The 18,380-nt window shown below is 48.8% G+C and overlaps 1 protein-coding gene across 2 annotated transcripts in view; it reads left to right on the top strand.

Moving 5' to 3' along the window:
- Positions 1–18,380, top strand: part of PAPOLA (poly(A) polymerase alpha) — a 76,894-nt gene that overhangs the window by 9,840 nt on the left and 48,674 nt on the right. The gene's annotated exons all lie outside the window — the stretch shown is intronic.

Consider the following 18,380-nt stretch of genomic DNA (forward strand, 5'->3'; position numbering starts at 1 on the left):
CCAGAAAGTGTTGTAGTACATCATTTTTGATGGATTTGAACGTGCCAGGAAGTATAGATAAGAGAGCCATCTCAGGGGAAGGGTGAATAGAGGTCGCCATCAGTTTGCAGTATAGTTTGAAAATCCGCTGCCAGAATCCCTGTACAGGAGGGCATTCCCACCAAATGTGGAGCATGGTTCCTTGGGATTTAAGACACCGCCAGCAGACCTCCGGCACTGTCGGATTGAAATGATGGATAGTCGTTGGGCATCTATACCATCTCGTTAATAACTTGAACCCCTTCTCTTGGGTCTTAGTGGCCAAGGATAATTTGTGTGTCAGGACAAAACACTTCTTCCAGTCAATAGGGGAAATAGAGTGGCGTAGGTCCGTCTCCCAGGCCACCGTAAACGGCGGGGGGCCAGGGGAGAAGAGACTGAGCAACAGGGTGTAGAGCTGAGATACCACATGTGTCGGAGGATCCGCCTGCAGAAGCAGCGCCTCAAACTCTGTCGGTTCAGCAAGAATGTCCGGAATGGATGTGAAGGTTCGAATGTAAGAGGTAATCTGTTGTCTCTGAAGCCACCGCATGGGGTGTCTAGAGGTCGAATCGGTCGGGGTATCGGTCCTCAGGGTGGGGTCCGCACGTATGACCTGGGCAAGCCTCCCATGGTCCTCCTTTCGCCATGGACCAAATCTTGTTACGGACATGGCCGGCGGAAAGGCCGGGGTCCCGAAGAAGGGAGTCATAGGCCCCACGTGGTTCGACAGGCCCCTTCTAGATCGCAGGCGATCCCAGATCTGGATCGTTTGACGAGTAAGGTCGCCGAAAGGGCCCGAACCCCCCCGAACCGTGGGTGAGGTCCAAGGGAGAGCGGAAAGTTCAACAGGGTTTATATGGCCCTCCAACTGAACCCAGAGCTTGGTTGAAGAGTGATGGAACCAGTCCAGTATGCGAGTGAGCACCGCAGCCTTATGGTACAAGGAGGCGTCTGGGGCTCCAGCTCCCCCCCTAACCTTTGGAAGAGATAATGTTTCATATCGTATTCTGGGACGGGCAGCATTCCAAATGAATTTGGAGAACATCCGGCGTAGCTTCTTGAAGTACGAGTTAGGTATATGAATGGGAATGGTTTGGAACAAATAAAGAAACCTAGGGAGAACATCCATCTTCAGGGCGTTCACTCTACCTAGCCATGAGAGCCGTTTGGCCGCATAAGTGATTAAGTCTGCTTGGGTTCTGAGAAGCAGGGGGGTAAAGTTCAGAGAGAATAGTTGGGTTGGATCCGCCGGAATTTGAATTCCTAGGTACCTAATGGAGGTGGAACCAGTTTTGAAGGAAAAGGTAGACGATAGTCTCCGTAGGTCTGACTTGGACAAAGATATGTTAAGGATTTCCGATTTAGTGTAGTTTACCTTAAAATTGCTAACTGCTCCAAATTTGTGGAACTCCTGTAGCACTGAGGGCAAGGATGTATGTGGGTGTGTCACGAACAAGAGCAGGTCATCCGCGAAGAGGGCGAGTTTAGTATGGGTGGGCCCGATCGTGATGCCCTGGACCGAGGGATTGTTACGTAGAGCAATGGCTAAATGTTCCATGGTAAGAACATATAGGAGGGGGGACAGTGGGCATCCCTGTCGAGTCCCATTAGATATCGAGAAGGACGGAGATAGCGAGCCATTCAACCTAACCCTAGCAGATGGGGAAGAGTAAAGGGACATTATCCTCGCCATCATATTAGGACCCAAGCCTATTTGTTGTAGGGAAAGTCGGAGGAACTGCCAGTCTACTCGGTCGAATGCCTTTTCAGCATCGACCGTTAAGAGGCATAATGGGACATCATGAGACCGGGCATAATCCGTTAAGAGAAGGGTTTTCAGGGTATTGTCCCTAGCTTCACGGCCACTCACAAAGCCAACCTGGTCTAGGTGTATTAACCCTGGCAACAGTGGCTGTAACCTATTTGCCAGTATTTTAGCAAAGACTTTCAGATCAACACCAATCAAGGAAATCGGCCTGTAATTGGCGCATAGTGTAGGGTCTTTGCCCGGCTTTGGAATGAGGGAGATGTGGGCCTCAAGTGTCTGTGGAGGAAACCCTGAGCCCCCTGCCAGCGAGTTGAAGACCTTAGTAAGAAAGGGCGTGAGGAGGGCAGAGAATAATTTATAGAACTTGGGAGTGAAGCCATCTGGGCCCGGGCTCTTTCCGCCCGGCGTACCTGCTATAGCTCTGGCGACTTCATCCTCCGTGACCGGGGTTTCCAGATCAGCGATGGTGTCAGCATTCAAAGTTGGAAGAGCTGTGTCCGAGATGTATGACAGTTGATCAGTCTCCCCAGTACAAGGGGAATCTGTCGGCCGGGTCGCAGGAATATTATACAGGGATTGATAAAAGTCCCTGAATTCCTCAGCCATCTTAGTTGGTGTGGAGATCAACTCTCCCCTCGCCCCCCGAATGTGGGGCACGAAGGCGGAAGACCCCTTTGGATGTAGGGAGCGAGCCAGCGAGCGGCCGCACTTATCCTGGAACTTGTATTGATGGAAGGCAAGCTTATCCGCATACGTGCGCGCGGAGGTCTCATATAGTTCTCTGAGTTGTGATCGCGCCCTAGACACTTCCGATAGTGTTGACGCCGTCGGGGATCGTTTGTGATCAATTTCTAGGTCTCTAAGTGTTCGGACTGCCACCTCTATGGCGGCCGAGCGTTCCTTCTTCAGACGCGCACCCATTTGGATAAAGGTTCCGCGTAGTACGGCCTTTAGTGCCTCCCATTGAAAGGGCGCAGCAGTCGTATCCGAGGCGTGATCAGCAAGGAAGTTAGATATCGTATCAGAGACCCTCTGCACACACTCCGGAGTCGTAAGTAACGAATCATTCAAGCGCCACGTCCACTCCCTAACCGGAGTGGAGGGCATCGAGAACGTCATGTGGATAGGAGAGTGGTCAGACCAGACCATCGGGTCTATATTGCATTCAGGAGACCAATCCAGACAGCTGTGGTCACTCATCAGATAGTCTATGCGACTGTAAGTGTGATGTACATGAGAGAAGTGGGTATAATCACGGGATGTGGGGTGTAGCACCCTCCAAACGTCGACAAGATGCATATCAAAGAGTGCCCGCTTCAGTGCCCTCAGTTTCGGGTAGGAGACACCCGACCGTGAGGTGGAGGAATCTAATAGTGGCTCCAAAGGGGTGTTAAAATCACCTCCCAATACGAGCTTACCCTCCATGAATCCCGACAGAATCCTCAAGTATTTCAGCGCGGACGACACTTGATTGACATTAGGAAGATAGATGTTAGCTACCGTAAATTTAGTACCCCACAGCAGGAATTTCACGAAAACATACCTTCCATCAGGGTCAGAGAGCTGGTCAAGCACCTCTATGGGGAGCGTCTTATGAAAGGCAACGGACACTCCTTTAGCCTTCTGGGTTGGGTTAGTGCTATGGAACCACCTATTGAAGTATCTGTTGGAACAGGAAGGGGCGGAAGCGGAGTGAAAATGTGTCTCTTGGAGCAGAAGCACATTGACTTGGCGTTTGTGCATTTGGTAAAGGATTTGACCTCTTTTGGAGGCAACATTGAGGCCGTTAACGTTGTAGGAACAGAATTGCAGTTTGGGGTGAGAAACCATTGTGTGGGCCATGATGGAGTGACAAAAAGGAATAGGGGGGGGGGAGAGAAAGGAGGCTGGAGCGGAGGAGTAGGGAGCGTGAGAAAGAAAAGGAGAGGGAGACAGTAGGGAGGGAATAGGCGAGGAGAAGAAAGGTGAGGAAGAGATTGATAAAAGAGAGCACCTTGGAACAGTGGCTCGAGAAAAAAAAAAACTACTAGTGTCCGAGAGAACGGGACACTTCGTGAAAAATCACGCGTTAGGCACGGACTGTGCCAATCCTATTTAGGGAGAGAGAACAGGGTTAGAACAGCCGAGTTGTGATCCCGGCAACTTAGCAGGCATACAAAACATAATTGTAACACACCCGATAACCATGACATTTAGTGCATAGCTTCCAAGTTACTAAAGAATATAGTGTATAGCAAATATCATTGGTATATTCGGGCATCCTAAACAATAGAAAGGTATAGGTAAAATAACAACAGGGTAGAAACTAGCTGAGGACTATATAGAGGCACAAAGTAGAGGCACAAGTAGTCCTATGTGGTCCCTGGACTACCCGGCAGACCACCGCAACCTCCATGGCAGTGTCGTCCCCGATCGTCGCCTCGACGTGGTCCAGGCAACGATGCGAACACACTCCAGCTGCCCCCGACATGGCCCATGAGCCCCAGGTCACCGGGGCACACGAGACCGGTATCAAGGGGACCCCGGGGGGCACCAGGACAGGCCAAAGGACCGCGCCCAGGAACCCCCAAGCCAACCCGCAGGCCCACGGCCCCGAAAGGGCACAACGACATCAGGAGAGCGGCCCCATCCTAGACTAACAGGCAACATTATTATTATTAACTGTCCCACCAGAGCCCCGGCAAGCACAACTGCACCAGTCCGGGGCCGTGGGGGGATCTTCAAGTCAAGCGATACATTCCAACCAATAACAGTATTCAAGGGGGGCAATGATCGGTAGTTCATGGGAAGGGACCACTGGTAGAAAGAGCAAACAAGAAAAAATAGAATAAAAATAGAGCACCGAGCAATGGAAAAATATTTAGGGCAAACCTGATCGATGTCCTGGGTGGGAGCTGTACCCTCCTGACGGGTGAAAAGTCACAGAGAAAAATAAAAATAAAAAAAATAAATGAAAAATTAAGGAGGAAAGATTAGTGCAGGTCTCAACTGAGAGAGCTCGGATCAGTCTTCAGGTGACGTGGCTCGCCTCTCTCTGGTGACGGGGGGCGCCGATCTAGATTGTGGGTACCTTCGACGTTGAAGAGGAGGGCCCGGGAGCCGCTGACGGTCATCTGGAGGGTCCAACCAGTTCGGGATGGTGACAGGGTCCTCGTCTAGGAAGAGAAAGAGGGCGGGGAGTTGGTCCGGATCCGACAGGACAAACTTGTGGTTATCATCCCGGGTCACTTTGATGCTGAAGGGGTGGCCCCAGGTGTATGAAGCACCAGCTCGGCGAATCACATCCAGTAGTGGGCGGACCACCCGTCGCATGTACAGCGTGTTGCGGGAGAGATCCGGGTATAGGTGAATGGAGGATCCGTGGAAGTCCAGTGTGCCTAGGCGCCAGGCCTTGCGTAGAATCTCTTCTTTCAGGGTATAGTAGTGTACCCGGCAGAGGACGTCCCGAGGGCGGTCCCCGCGATCGCCCCCCACCCTATGCACCCTGTCCAATTCGATAGGGGATGTAACCTCCCTGCCCAGGACCTGGTTGAGGATAGCGGTGACAGTGGGCTTGAGATCAGTGCCCGAGGTCGCCTCCGGGACACCCTGCAGCCGGATGTTGTTCCTGCGGCTCCGGTTTTCCCCATCCTCAATTCGGAGCTGGTGTTGTCGTATACGGGAGAGGTGGACTGTAGATGCATTTTCAAGCGCCGCAATACGGGCTGAATGGTCATCCTGGGTGGCAGCCATTGTAGAAACTGCGACCTCCGATGCCGAGACCCGTTGTTTAAGGGCGGTCAGTTCAACATGGAGAGAAGCCTCCAATTTAGAGGCCCAGGAGTCAAAATCATTCCGAAAGGCAGAGAGCAGGGCAGTGGTTGTGGAGCCCGGAGCGCCCCCCGAGGTCGGGAGAGGCATTCTCTCCGGGGCAGTGCTTACACCAGCGGGAGGGGGCAATGCAGGACCGGATAGTGGATCTGGAAGGTCCATCAGAGGAGACGGGTGTGGGCCCGAGCCGTCCCCGCCGGCTGATGAATTCGCTGCAGGCGGGGGAGAAGGTTTAGTTTTACCCGGAGTACGGCTTGCTGAAAGTTTGTCTTTCCCTGTTCGAGGATCCTGTGTTGTTGTGCGTAGCATGTACCGTTGGATAGTGCCTTGTTGCAATTCAGTATGGTCGCTAGATGCAGAGCTGGAAGCCGCCATCAGAAGATCGGGTGCAAGTTAGTATGAACACAGCCTGCGGTTGTCGGGAGAGCACAGAGCTCAGCAGTGCATGTCGTCAGCCGACCATCCTCAGCCACACGCCCCCATAGGTGAAATGGTGACGCAGCTGCACTGTCTATGGGTCAAGGACTGCCCGTGTACGGTCTAGGCAATGGCGTGGGGCGCGCCGAGGACAGGGGCGAGTGTCAGCCAAGTTCGGGAGTAGCAAAATGGGCGCCGTACCTCGCGGCGGAGCCGCGGCCTGTCCGTCAGGCGGTCCAGGGGGCAGAGGACGTCACGATGCTGCGGTCGGGCCGAGTATCCAGGAGGGCCCCAAAGCGTGTGAGGCACAAGGAAGGGAGATGGACGCCCCCCCCCCCCAGCACGGGAGTAGCAAGATGGCCGCTGACGCTGCTTTGGACAGGGGAACCCCTGGGGTGGTCCCCAGGTCCCCTCACTGGCGGGCGAGAGCTGCCCTCAAGTTGTGGCGCCTGAGTCTGGGAAAAGGGGGGGGGAGGAGGGCCGCCGGAGGGGCGATGGGTGCTTAAAGATGGCTGTCGCTCACCTCCAACAGTGAAGCCCTGTGCAGGGTGTCCTGGCTGTGGGATCCTGGTCCGGGGAGGCAGCGGTGCACTAGTCCGGAGCAGGGCGTCGTTCCTCCCGCGATCACGTCACTTCAGCGCGCCGATTCCGGAGGCCTCACAGGCCTCAATGTGGCGGCGGATCCTCCGGGAGGGGAGCCGGTTCCGGCCCGGACTATTGGGTGGCTGGCTGATCCGGGGCTCCGATTCCCGGTCGGTAGTGGAGAGTGGGTCGGGGAACGAAAGATGATCGCCCCGCGGCCGCCGCACACGAGCCCGGTGCGTTCTGAGGCCTTGCAGGCCGCAAGATGGCGGCGGACCCCCGTGCGTGGAGCTTGTCTCGATCCGTATTGCGAGGTGGGCGGCTCGTCCGAAGGCACAATAAGGTATGCGGATCGTGCAGGGCAAGTCCAGGAGTCAGGATAGTTTGTATTTGGGGCCAAATGTGGAGTATTAACCCGGGATGGCAGCAGGTTGTATTCAGGCCTAGCGGAGCTCCACTGAGGCACGTCTATCCCCCGGAAATTATCGTAACAACACTTTTTAAAGTAGGATTGTGAAAGACTTGGCAGAGCATCTTCATGCAGGACACCACAACGCATGGCATACAAGTTGTGTTACACTGCAGTGGATGTGCATTAGCCACTACTTTTAATATAGAAGTGCTATACAGACGCCTAGAAATGATATTGGCAAAATGAGTGGGCAGAACAGTACATTGTGGTGATGTGCTTGTTGCCGCACCGCTAAGGTCTGAATGCGGCCTAATGTGTTCTTATAGTTTCTTGCTGATGTGGTCCTCAATTTGACCCCACCAAAAGCTGATGGATGCGTCCATGACGTGTTCAGTGTTGGGGGCATCATGAATGTGTTGACCTTATGCTGCTTCCTTTAGACCCGGCTCACACTGGGCCGACTCGTCAGGCGACGCAGCTGCCTGACAAGTCGCGTCCCATTCTAGTGAATAGAACCGTTCTAATAGGAGCGACGCAAGTCGCTCCGACTTAGAAAAAGGTTCTTGTACTAATTCGGGGGCGACCTGCATTGACTTCTATACAGAAGTCATTTTGCAAGTCGCCTTAGATGTCGTCTTCATGTCACCTGGCCGAGTCGCCCCCGAAGTCTTGCCGCCCCTGTGTGAACCGGCTTAGTCATTGGGCACCATTCACAAAGCCTTTTTCAAAAAAACATTTTTGCGATTCTAAAATACCGCATGTGCTATTGCAGTATAAGCTTGCAGGATTTAAAGCGGAGCACCCACATGATTGGTACAAATAGTACATTTCTATTTAGATACTGTTGCAAATGTAAGGTGTGGTTTTTTTTTTGTTGTTTTTTTGTTTTTCAATCTGTAAAATATTACCTGATCCCGGAAGCAGGTTAGGGACCATCACAGTTCTGGGCACCTGAAGCCCGATCTCGTCTATTTCCATAAGATGCAGCTTGCCAATGCCCTCCCTCCTCGCAGCGATCTCCGTGTGTCACAAAGCTTAACTACACAGGCCACAGTAACAATGTCCTGTCTCCTGTGACAGACGGAACACTGATCCAATGGTGGGGCATTGAATCGGTGTGACGTGATCACAGGAGGCGGGACATTGTTACTGTGGCCTGTGTAGTTAAGCTCTGTGACACACATAGATCGCCGCGAGGAGGGGGGCACTGGCGAGGCTGCATCTTAGGGGCACTGGTGAGGCTGCATTGATCTCTTGTATCATGTTCCCAGTCTCTGACCATCTCCTGTACCATGTCCGCAGTCTCTGACGTCATTTTCGGTATCAGTTTTGGCACCATTAGGTGCACCCCTAGAATCGCCTGATGACGACATCACCTTGGTGGCCAGGACAGGAAGTGCCGCTGATGCATTTACAATAAAGGTATTTTAGTTATAATAAAAAATAACAATTATATCCATTTAGGGCTGCACTGCGGGTGGGCATGTAAATAAAACGACTTACAAATATGGGCGGAACAGCGCTTTAATACCTGTGGTTGCTGGTGTCCTTAAACAAGTGACTGTCATGGTTATTGGAGATGCGGCGGCCACCTGCTCCTTATCGGCCATGAAAATGCAGGCAACTGCCTTCTCAAAGTGTTAACCCCCCCAAAAAATATATATGCAGATTGCACAGCGCTTGTGCCCCCTCTACTTCCTGTATGCCCTCTCTATTCTGACCACGAAATTCAGGGCTGCTCAGCCCCGATCGTCGTGGTCAAAGTACATCCCTCCGTCACACGCTGCCTGCTCTCCTCTCTCCCCCTTAGACCCCTTTCACACTGAGGAGTTTTTCAGGCGGTACAGCGCTAATAATAGCGCCTGAAAAACTCCTGCCCAGCCTTCTCAATGTGAAAGCCCGAGGGCTTTTACACTGAGGCGATGAGCTGGCAGGAGAGAAAAACATCTCCTGCAAGCAGCATCTTTGGAGCGGTGAGAGGAGCGGTATGTATACCGCTCCTTCCCATTTAAAACAACCTTTATCTGCCGCTAGCGGGGGTTAAAATCGCACCGCTAGCGGCCGAAACCCGCGGTAATTCCGACGGTATAGCGCCTCTATTTTTAGCGGCACTATACCGCCACCGCGCCTCCCGCCCCAGTGTGAAAGGGGCCCTAACCAATGTAAAATCCAACCTTCTCATTAAATATTGCATGCGTGGACCACTACTGAATTACTGCATACATTTATTTCCTCTTGTGAATTGACTTTAACGCTGTTTATGCTGTAAATATCGCCCGAAAGAAATGGTGAATTGACAATTTCAGGATCGCATGCAGTATTGGGGGGAGGGGGGGACACCTAAAAACCGAATGCAATCTGCTTTTGTGATTGGAGCCCATTGTGACATATTCTACCAAATAACTGACCCACAGGTATGTTTCTTGGTGATTGGTGAGGTGTGTACACAAGCGTTTCCACCGGCCCAATGCTGTGTAGCTTTGGTACAATATGCTGCTAGTATTTTAGGATATCCTCTCCAGTCCCATGCTGCATGTAGCTGTTCTCTCGCAGCTAAACTGAGTTCTCAATCAAAGTCATTTTTTTTATTTTATTTGTCTATTTTATTTTTCTAATATTCAAGGTATTCCCATTTATGTATAATCTGTATGCCCAGAAATGTTTTCCTGTATGTCCGCAGCAGTGTAGATAAGAAGCATTAGTACAAAGCTGCCAGTGTTGGCAAGGCAGAAAATGATATCATCATACAGTGAAGGCAAGGCCTCATTGGATGGCTGCCAGGCAGATGACCTCATACACCTTTGTCTGAAATGGAGAAATGGCATTTGGGGTCAGACAGTTGAATATAAATTACCTTTTTCTGATTCTGCTTTTACATTACTGGTTTACTGCACTAACAATTTGTGGTGAAATGTGAACTGAATACAAGTGCTGCTAATTTCCTCAGATCATGGAGCAGAGAGGGGTTAGAACTTCTGTTATGTTTTTGTTGCTGTATTAGTGTCTGATGGGACGTCTCACCTCACTTCTTATTCCTGTGGCCACTGTCTCATGGAAAGGAAATGGAGTGTAGAAATATAAAATATATCGGTGGTTCCAGTCTTTTCACACCATAATAATTGGTATTATTATTGTTGTATGTATGCCCATTGCAAAGATCGTCTGTCTGTAATGCTGCAAATGGAAAAAGAAAATATGGACAGCTGCACTCCAAAAAACCTTGATGGTCGTTAGGGCTGCGCATCTTCACCGGTCTCACGATTCGATGCGATTACGATTATCAAGTCTTCGATTCGATTCGGCGATGCATCACGATGCATCACGATTGCAGCGCAAGTGCGCATGGCTCTCCCCCCAAAATACTAAAGGAGATGATCAGAGACTGCAGACATGCTACAGGAGATGATCAGAGACTGCAGACATGCTACAGGAGATGATCAGAGACTGCAGACATGCTAGAGGAGATGATCAGAGACTGCAGACATGCTAGAGGAGATGATCAGAGACTGCAGACATGCTACAGGAGATGATCAGAGACTGCAGACATGCTAGAGGAGATGATCAGAGACTGCAGACATGCTAGAGGAGATGATCAGAGACTGCAGACATGCTACAGGAGATGATCAGTGACTGCAGACATGCTTCAGGAGATGATCAGAGACTGCAGACATGCTTCAGGAGATGATCAGAGACTGCAGACATGCTACAGGAGATGATCAGAGACTGCAGACATGCTACAGGAGATGATCAGAGACTGCAGACATGCTACAGGAGATGATCAGAGACTGCAGACATGCTACAGGAGATGATCAGAGACTGCAGACATGCTACAGGAGATGATCAGAGACTGCAGACATGCTACAGGAGATGATCAGAGACTGCAGACATGCTACAGGAGATGATCAGTGACTGCAGACATGCTTCAGGAGATGATCAGAGACTGCAGACATGCTTCAGGAGATGATCAGAGACTGCAGACATGCTACAGGAGATGATCAGAGACTGCAGACATGCTACAGGAGATGATCAGAGACTGCAGACATGCTACAGGAGATGATCAGTGACTGCAGACATGCTACAGGAGATGATCAGAGACTGCAGACATGCTTCAGGAGATGATCAGAGACTGCAGACATGCTACAGGAGATGATCAGAGACTGCAGACATGCTACAGGAGATGATCGGAGACTGCAGACATAGTACAGGAGATGATCAGAGACTGCAGACATAGTACAGGAGATGATCAGAGACTGCAGACATAGTACAGGAGATGATCAGAGACTGCAGACATAGTACATGAGATGATCAGAGACTGCGGACATAGTACATGAGATGATCAGAGACTGCGGACATAGTACAGGAGATGATCAGAGACTGCGGACATAGTACAGGAGATGATCAGAGACTGCGGACATAGTACAGGAGATGATCAGAGACTGCGGACATAGTACAGGAGATGATCAGAGACTGCGGACATAGTACAGGAGATGATCAGAGACTGCGGACATAGTACAGGAGATGATCAGAGACTGCGGACATAGTACAGGAGATGATCAGAGATTCAGAGATTGTGGACATAGTACAGGAGATGGTCTATATTTCTCCTCCATACAGCCCAGTCCCTGCAGTGACAATGACTTATCACAGGTGACACATCAGATTCCACTACATGCCCGTACCCCCCCTGTGTCCCCGGATAACAGCACCCCCTCCTCCTCAGTACTTACATGCTGTTCTGCGCAGTGCGCACACAGGATGATTGGAGGGAACAATGAGGAAAAATACATGATTTTGCCTGTGCATTTTCAGTGTGTTTTTATGTGCTGACATTGTCATCAATACGCCCTTTAAAAATGCACAGATGACAATGAACCCTCAATAAAAATATCAGTACAGCGAGGACTACCGTGTTATTTATTTTCTATTAAAATTAACACATTCCCAAGTCCTCGCTGTACTGACATTTTTTATTGAGGGTTCATTGTCATCTGTGCATTTTTAAAGGGTGTAAATAGGGTGAAACTCCCCTTTAAAAAGTGCACAGGAATACACATGGCTGCTGGGGGGCAGGACTCAGGGATTACATTCCACAACTGACAGAGCCCTGTGAGTTTCACTGCACTGCACTGTCTGCTGAAATTTCACTGACTCTTTGCACATTCCAGCACACTAGGAGTTAACACAGTGGAATGTGCAGAGAGTCAGAGAAATGTCAGCACAGGCAGAGCATGTGTAGGAATCAGACTGCTGATAAAATACCTGTGATACTAAATGCTGTTATAGCCAGGGCTGTAATGTGCTTTTTACAACATATGCAGAATCATCATACCTCATGTCTCCGTGTGTATATTACTTTCCCCTCATGTGACTCCATGCTCGGACCTGCCTCTCATCTCCCCTGATGTCCGTTCTCAGCCCCGCCCATCGTCTATAGCTAAAGTAACAGATCACAAGAGAGGCAGGCGGGGCTGAGATCAGAAGAGACTTTGAGACGAGGGATGTGAGAGGACAGAGGAAGAGAGAGGCGGGCCGGACCATGGATCACATGATCGCATGTACAGTTACTACGGAGCTACGAGGTATGAATCTGCATACATTTTTAAAAAAAGCACACAGAGCGATTGCCACTTAATGGATTACAACGCGCATTTATAAAAAAAAACATTTTAAAAGACCTGCTCGGAGCGATCTCCCGGGAGGGGCGGGGCAAGTCGGGATGACGTCACCCGACATCGATTATTGGGGTCACATGCATCGATGCCGAATCGGGGGGCCCCGAATCGCGATGCATCGATTATATTCAACACCCCTAATGGTCGTCTTTATTAAAAAAAAAAAGGAAAAATGCACTACAAGTCACAGCACACTACACTGGAGTAAAACGGTTGACGTGTTTCGCACTATAAATTGTTGCTTAAAGCGGATGTGCCACTAAAAAAAAATATTAAAAGCCAGCAGCTACAAATACTGCAGCTGCTGACTTTTAATATAAGGACACTTACCTGTGCTGGAGTCCAGCGCCGTCCGCAGCAGAGGATGAGCGATCGCTCATCACTCTGCTGCTCCCCCTGCCATCCTCAGTGAGGGAACCAGGAAGTGAAGTGCTCCGGCTTCACTACCCGGTTCCCTACGGCGCATGCGCGAGTTGCGCTGCGCCGCTGATTGGCTCCCGCTGTGGAGCCGAATGTTCCCAGAGCACAACGGGGGGGCGGCGGGAGGTGACGTTCTGCCCGCAGAAAACCCGAATCTGTGTGGCCGGAAGTGGGTGCAAATACCTGTCTTTAGACAGGTATCTGCACCCCCCTCCCCCCCTGAAAGGTGTGAAATGTGACACCGGAGGGGGGGGGGTTCCGATCAGCGGGAGCTCCGCTTTAATCATAGCATGCTGGCCATACATGGGGTGGAATTTCAAAAGAACTTTCTTTTGAAAATCAGAAAATTGGCGTTTTTGTGATCCGGTGGTGCCACCATTCATTTCAAAATTCGACCGACCAAACCTTCAATTTCACCTCTCTGTTTCTACAGAAAAGAATTTTTGTGTCTGGGAGCCTTCGTTTCTTTCCGGGAATTTTCTTTTCTTGCACATACACATTTCTTTTTTTATAACATTTCTTGCACGATTCTCCCATCAATGATTAGAAAATCGTTTGTTTTTACCAAAAATATCCAACATGTTGGATTATTAAAATTCAATGGCTGCCCGAGAATCGGCTGTTGCTGCAGCCCACTAATAGTGCGAAATACAAATCAATTCTTAGATAAGATTTTCGAAATTGGACCCGTGTATGGCCAGCATAAGAGCCCTGCTATTGGTACAGAAAGTGGGGATATCCTTTATAATGGACATAGACAGCAATACAGTTATGCAAAGGATGGAACCCTTTAAGAAAAAAATAATTGAATTGGTTCTACATCATTTTATTTAATTTTGATGTCAAAATCCCTGTGTTTATGTATAGTTTTATCTCTTGGTGCTTATCGTACAGCTTTATTGTTTTTTCCCTCATCTCGCTGATGGCTGGAAACGGTATACTGCAGTAATTATGTTGGAGACCATGTGATCATGGCTGGTAACCGAGGAACAGGATTTCTTAGGACAAGAAATATGTACTTTTTTCTCTCAAAGCAATAATGTGATTCTGTAATACTAATGTGGTGATCTAAGTCATGTGATGTATGAATAATATTATGTCTTCATACATGGCTCTCTTTTTTATTTTTTTGAGGTTATTTAACCACTTAACCCCCGGACCATTTTGCTGCCCAAAGACCAGAGCACTTTTTGCAATTCGGCACTGCGTCGCTTTAACTGACAATTGCGCAGTCGTGCCACGTGGCTCCCAAACAAAATTGGCGTCCTTTTTTCCCCACAAATAGAGCTTTCTTTTGGCGGTATTTGATCACCTCTGTGGTTTTTAGTTTTTGCGCTATAAACAAAAATAGAGCGACAATTTTGAAAAAAAAACAATATTTTTTACCTTTTGCTGTAATAAATATCCCCCAAAAATATATAAACATTTTTTTTCCTCAGTTTAGGCCGATACGTATTCTTCTACATATTTTTCGTTAAAAAAAATTGCAATAAGCGTTTGGTTTCCGCAAAAGTTATAGCGTTTACAAAATAGGGGGTATTTTTATGGCATTTTTATTAATATTTTTTTTTTACTAGTAATGGTGGCGATCAGCGTTTTTTTTTTTCGGTACTGCGACATTATGGCGAACTCTTCGGGCACTTTTGACACATTTTTGGGACCATTGGAATTTTTATAGCGATCAGTGCTATAAAAATGCATTGGATCACTATAATAATGCCACTGGCAGTGAAGGGGTTAACACTAGGGGGCGGAAAAAGGGGTTAAGTATGTTCCCTGGGTGTGTTCTAACTGTAGGGGGGGTGGCCTCACTAGGGGAAATGACTGATCTTCTGTTCATACATTGTATGAACAGAAGATCAGCATTTCTCCCCCTGACAGGACTGGGAGCTGTGTGTTTACTCTCTGTAACGAGCTCGGCACACGCGATCGGGCACGGGAGTCGGGGGGCGCGCGCCCCTAGTGGCCTGCGCGAGAGCCGACGTTATATTACGTGCTCTCGCGCAGGAGAGCCAACCTGATGACGTAAAACTGCGGTGGGCTGTCGGCAACTGGTTAAAAGGGGTCATAAACCCTCAAGGTTTTTCACCTAAATGCATTCTAGGCATTAAAGGGTAAGTTCACCTTTTTGTGCACTCGCACCATGTCAGACTTTGAGCCCTTTCATACTGTGCCGGCCCCTAGCGTCGGCGGTAAAATGCCGCTATATTTAGTGGCACTTTACCATCAGATTTGTGGTGCTATTCAGCCACTAGCGGAGTGTGAGGAACAGCTGTTTTAGGGCACTTTGCAGTCGCTATTTTTAACGCTATAGCACCTGCAAAAGCCCTCGGTGTAAAAGGGGTCTTTAGGTCATGACACAGGAAGGAGTTGACCAGCTGACCTCATTAGCGCACACCCTGCATCATCCACCCTTTTTTTTGTTTTTTTTTAAATGGAAAGCAAATCGGTGATCACCCTTCTCACAAAATCAGATTGGTGTTCATACACCTAAAATTACTAGTTGTGCTTTCATTGGCATTAATTAACGGCACACCAAGAAGATGCAAACGCACATTTTGCCATCTGAAAAAACGAGGGGCAAATGCTGCAAACGCACAACCCACAAAAAGCAAAAATGTCCAATTAACCACACGTAGTGCAGCCAATTGAAATCAACAGGCTTGAACAATGAGGCTCCATTCACATCTGTGCATTTCAGAAATGTGCTGCACCAAATATTGCAGTAAAAAACACACCAAGCGCTTACTTTTTTTTTTTTTTAAGTTCTGAAGCTTCTTTGAGGCGATTGCTGTGTGTAGGGCAGCCTATTCAGGTGGATGGGGCTGCCCTCTGTGTGATGAGCGAAAATGCTCCAAAACTCTGCCTCTGCAAAAAAAAAAGCATGTGGGAATGTGAATTCCCGCTATGCAGAGATGTGAATGGGGCTGTTCACTGCCTCCTATGTACTTGTATAAAGATGACCATACACTATGCAATTTGTGTATTTGGTGAGAAGGGTGATCACTGATTGATTTGCTTTTCATTTAAAAAATGAGCAGCTGGGAGCGGGAGGGTGGATGATGCAGGGTGTGTGCTAATGAGATCAGCTGGTCAACTCCTTCCTGTGTCATGACCTAAAGTCTGATCAGGATGAAAGACCTTACTAATGGAAACGTGGATTAGAACAAGAAAAGTGTAGGTTTAATGGAAAGCTTTGATATTTTTGCAAAAAGTACATAAATGCTATATTGGCGCATAGGGAAGCTGGAAAAAAAAGTGTACAAAGGTGAATTTATAATTTTAAGGTGAAAAACCTTCCGTAGTGCTGCAGCCCTCCAGAGCCCCCTTTTCTTACATGAACCCGATCTTTCCAATGACCAGAATAAGCCCAGTGGCTCCAGCCGATGTCTCGGGTCCTCTTTGGATAGATTGATAGCAGCGCAGCCATTGGCTCCCCCTGCTGTCAATCAATCCAGTGACACGGGGGACGGTGTCAATGGATGCAGCAGCAGGACTTGGGAGTGTTCCCGCGTGGGTGCCTCCTTGGAATGCGGCTCTCCGAGGGGGCACTCTGCGGGGAAGGAGTGGCGCTGAGGGACCCCAGAAGAGGAGAATTGGGGCCTCTCTGCAAAACCCCTGTAAGTATACCATGTTTGTTTAAAAAAAAAAAATGTACAACCCCTTTAAAGCAATATTAAACTCGGAAGCAAACATTTATTATATTGCAGCTTGCCAATTGTTGGATGTGTTGGCTGCATTCGTGGTGTTTTTTTTTTTTTTTTTTTTTCCCTTAAAGCTTTTCTTGCCTTTTTATTTTTATCTGGTGATCCAGCCAACAAATCAATTTTTTCAACAGATCAAACTCTCTTGAAAATGTAGCCGTTGGTGTTGAGACAAATCTTTTTTTATTGTTGACAGGTGTACTTGTTATGATCAGGTTTTATTCATATAAAATCTTTTTGCCAAAAGAACGGTTGCTGTAACTGCTTGTGTAACTAAAGGCAGAACTCCAGCTTTTCCTCCCCCAAACAGCAGATGCATTGTGCATGCAAATCACAACCCCAGTGTCGTTCTATCTTATCTGTAGCTTGCCTTATTTAGCTGTAAAAAGCAGGTTTTTGTGTCTGATGTCACTCCTTCTCCAGGCTGAATTTCAAAGTTCTGACTTCCCGCTTCCTTCCTCTACCAGTCCTGATACTCCATGTCCCATGATCCTTGGGGGCAGGCTATGGGAGTGGCTTGTAGCAGTTCTGGGCGTTGATGTTGGTGGGTCCAAATGCAGGTCACTCTTCAGTCTGCAAAGCATGTGAAAATGTGTCATTCCTGTCTTGCAGAATGCCAAAGAATAAAGGCTTATTGCTAGTCTACAGAGGAAGAGCTATGGGAGCGTTCCCTTCATATGTAAATGAGTGAGATCGCAGAGTGCAGGGCTCTCCCTGTTCACACTAATCAGCAAGCATATTTAAAGCGGAGTTCCACCAATTTTTTATTTTTTTAAAGTCAGCAGCTACAAATACTGCAGCTGCTGACTTTTTTAAAATATGGACATTCACCTGTGATGGGTGCCCACGATGTCGGCACCCGAAGCCAATCTGTCCCTCAGCTCTCTGGTGCTGCCGGCGCCATCTTCGGCAAGGGAATCAGGAAGTAAAGCATTGCGGCTTCACTGCCTGGTTCTTACTGCACATGCGTGAGTCGCGCTGCACGATCTGAATGCTCCCTGCTGTCTTCTGGGACCTGTGTGTCGCCCAGAAGATAGCGGGGGGTAGAGGAGGCGCTGGACGCGGGGTAGATATCCATGGATACTGTGGCTATCTATGCCCAGAGTGGGAGCAAAATACCTGTATTAGACTGGTATCTGCTCCCCCTGAAAGGTGCCAAATGTGACACTGGAAGGGGGGATTCTGAAAACAGAAGTTAAATTTTTTGGTGCAACTCCACTTTAACTTGGCAGGGTTGAATTCAAATTGTGAATCATTCAATCCTGTCCAGGGACAGCACAGCTGGCTATCAGAGCAGGCTATGTAGAACAGGGGTTCCTATTTGAATGATGCTGTTATCTGCGAGGTGGGACTTGAGAGGTGTGGACTCTCTCTGTAGGTGTGACTGGGTGGGATTGAATGCATTCCATCCCACCCACCATCAGAGCTGTGAAGGAAGTTGCATGATTTGCAGACTCTGATAGAATATAGAGGGGTGTGTTCTAGGCTAGAGAAGAGGCTGGAAGGCCCCCAGACTATACAGGGTGTCACATGGTACAAAGCCTCAACTAATCCCAGAATATCAGAGAATCTGC

This window comes from Rana temporaria, chromosome 13 (genome assembly GCF_905171775.1).
Source record: "Rana temporaria chromosome 13, aRanTem1.1, whole genome shotgun sequence".
NCBI classification, from domain to species: Eukaryota; Metazoa; Chordata; class Amphibia; order Anura; family Ranidae; genus Rana; species Rana temporaria.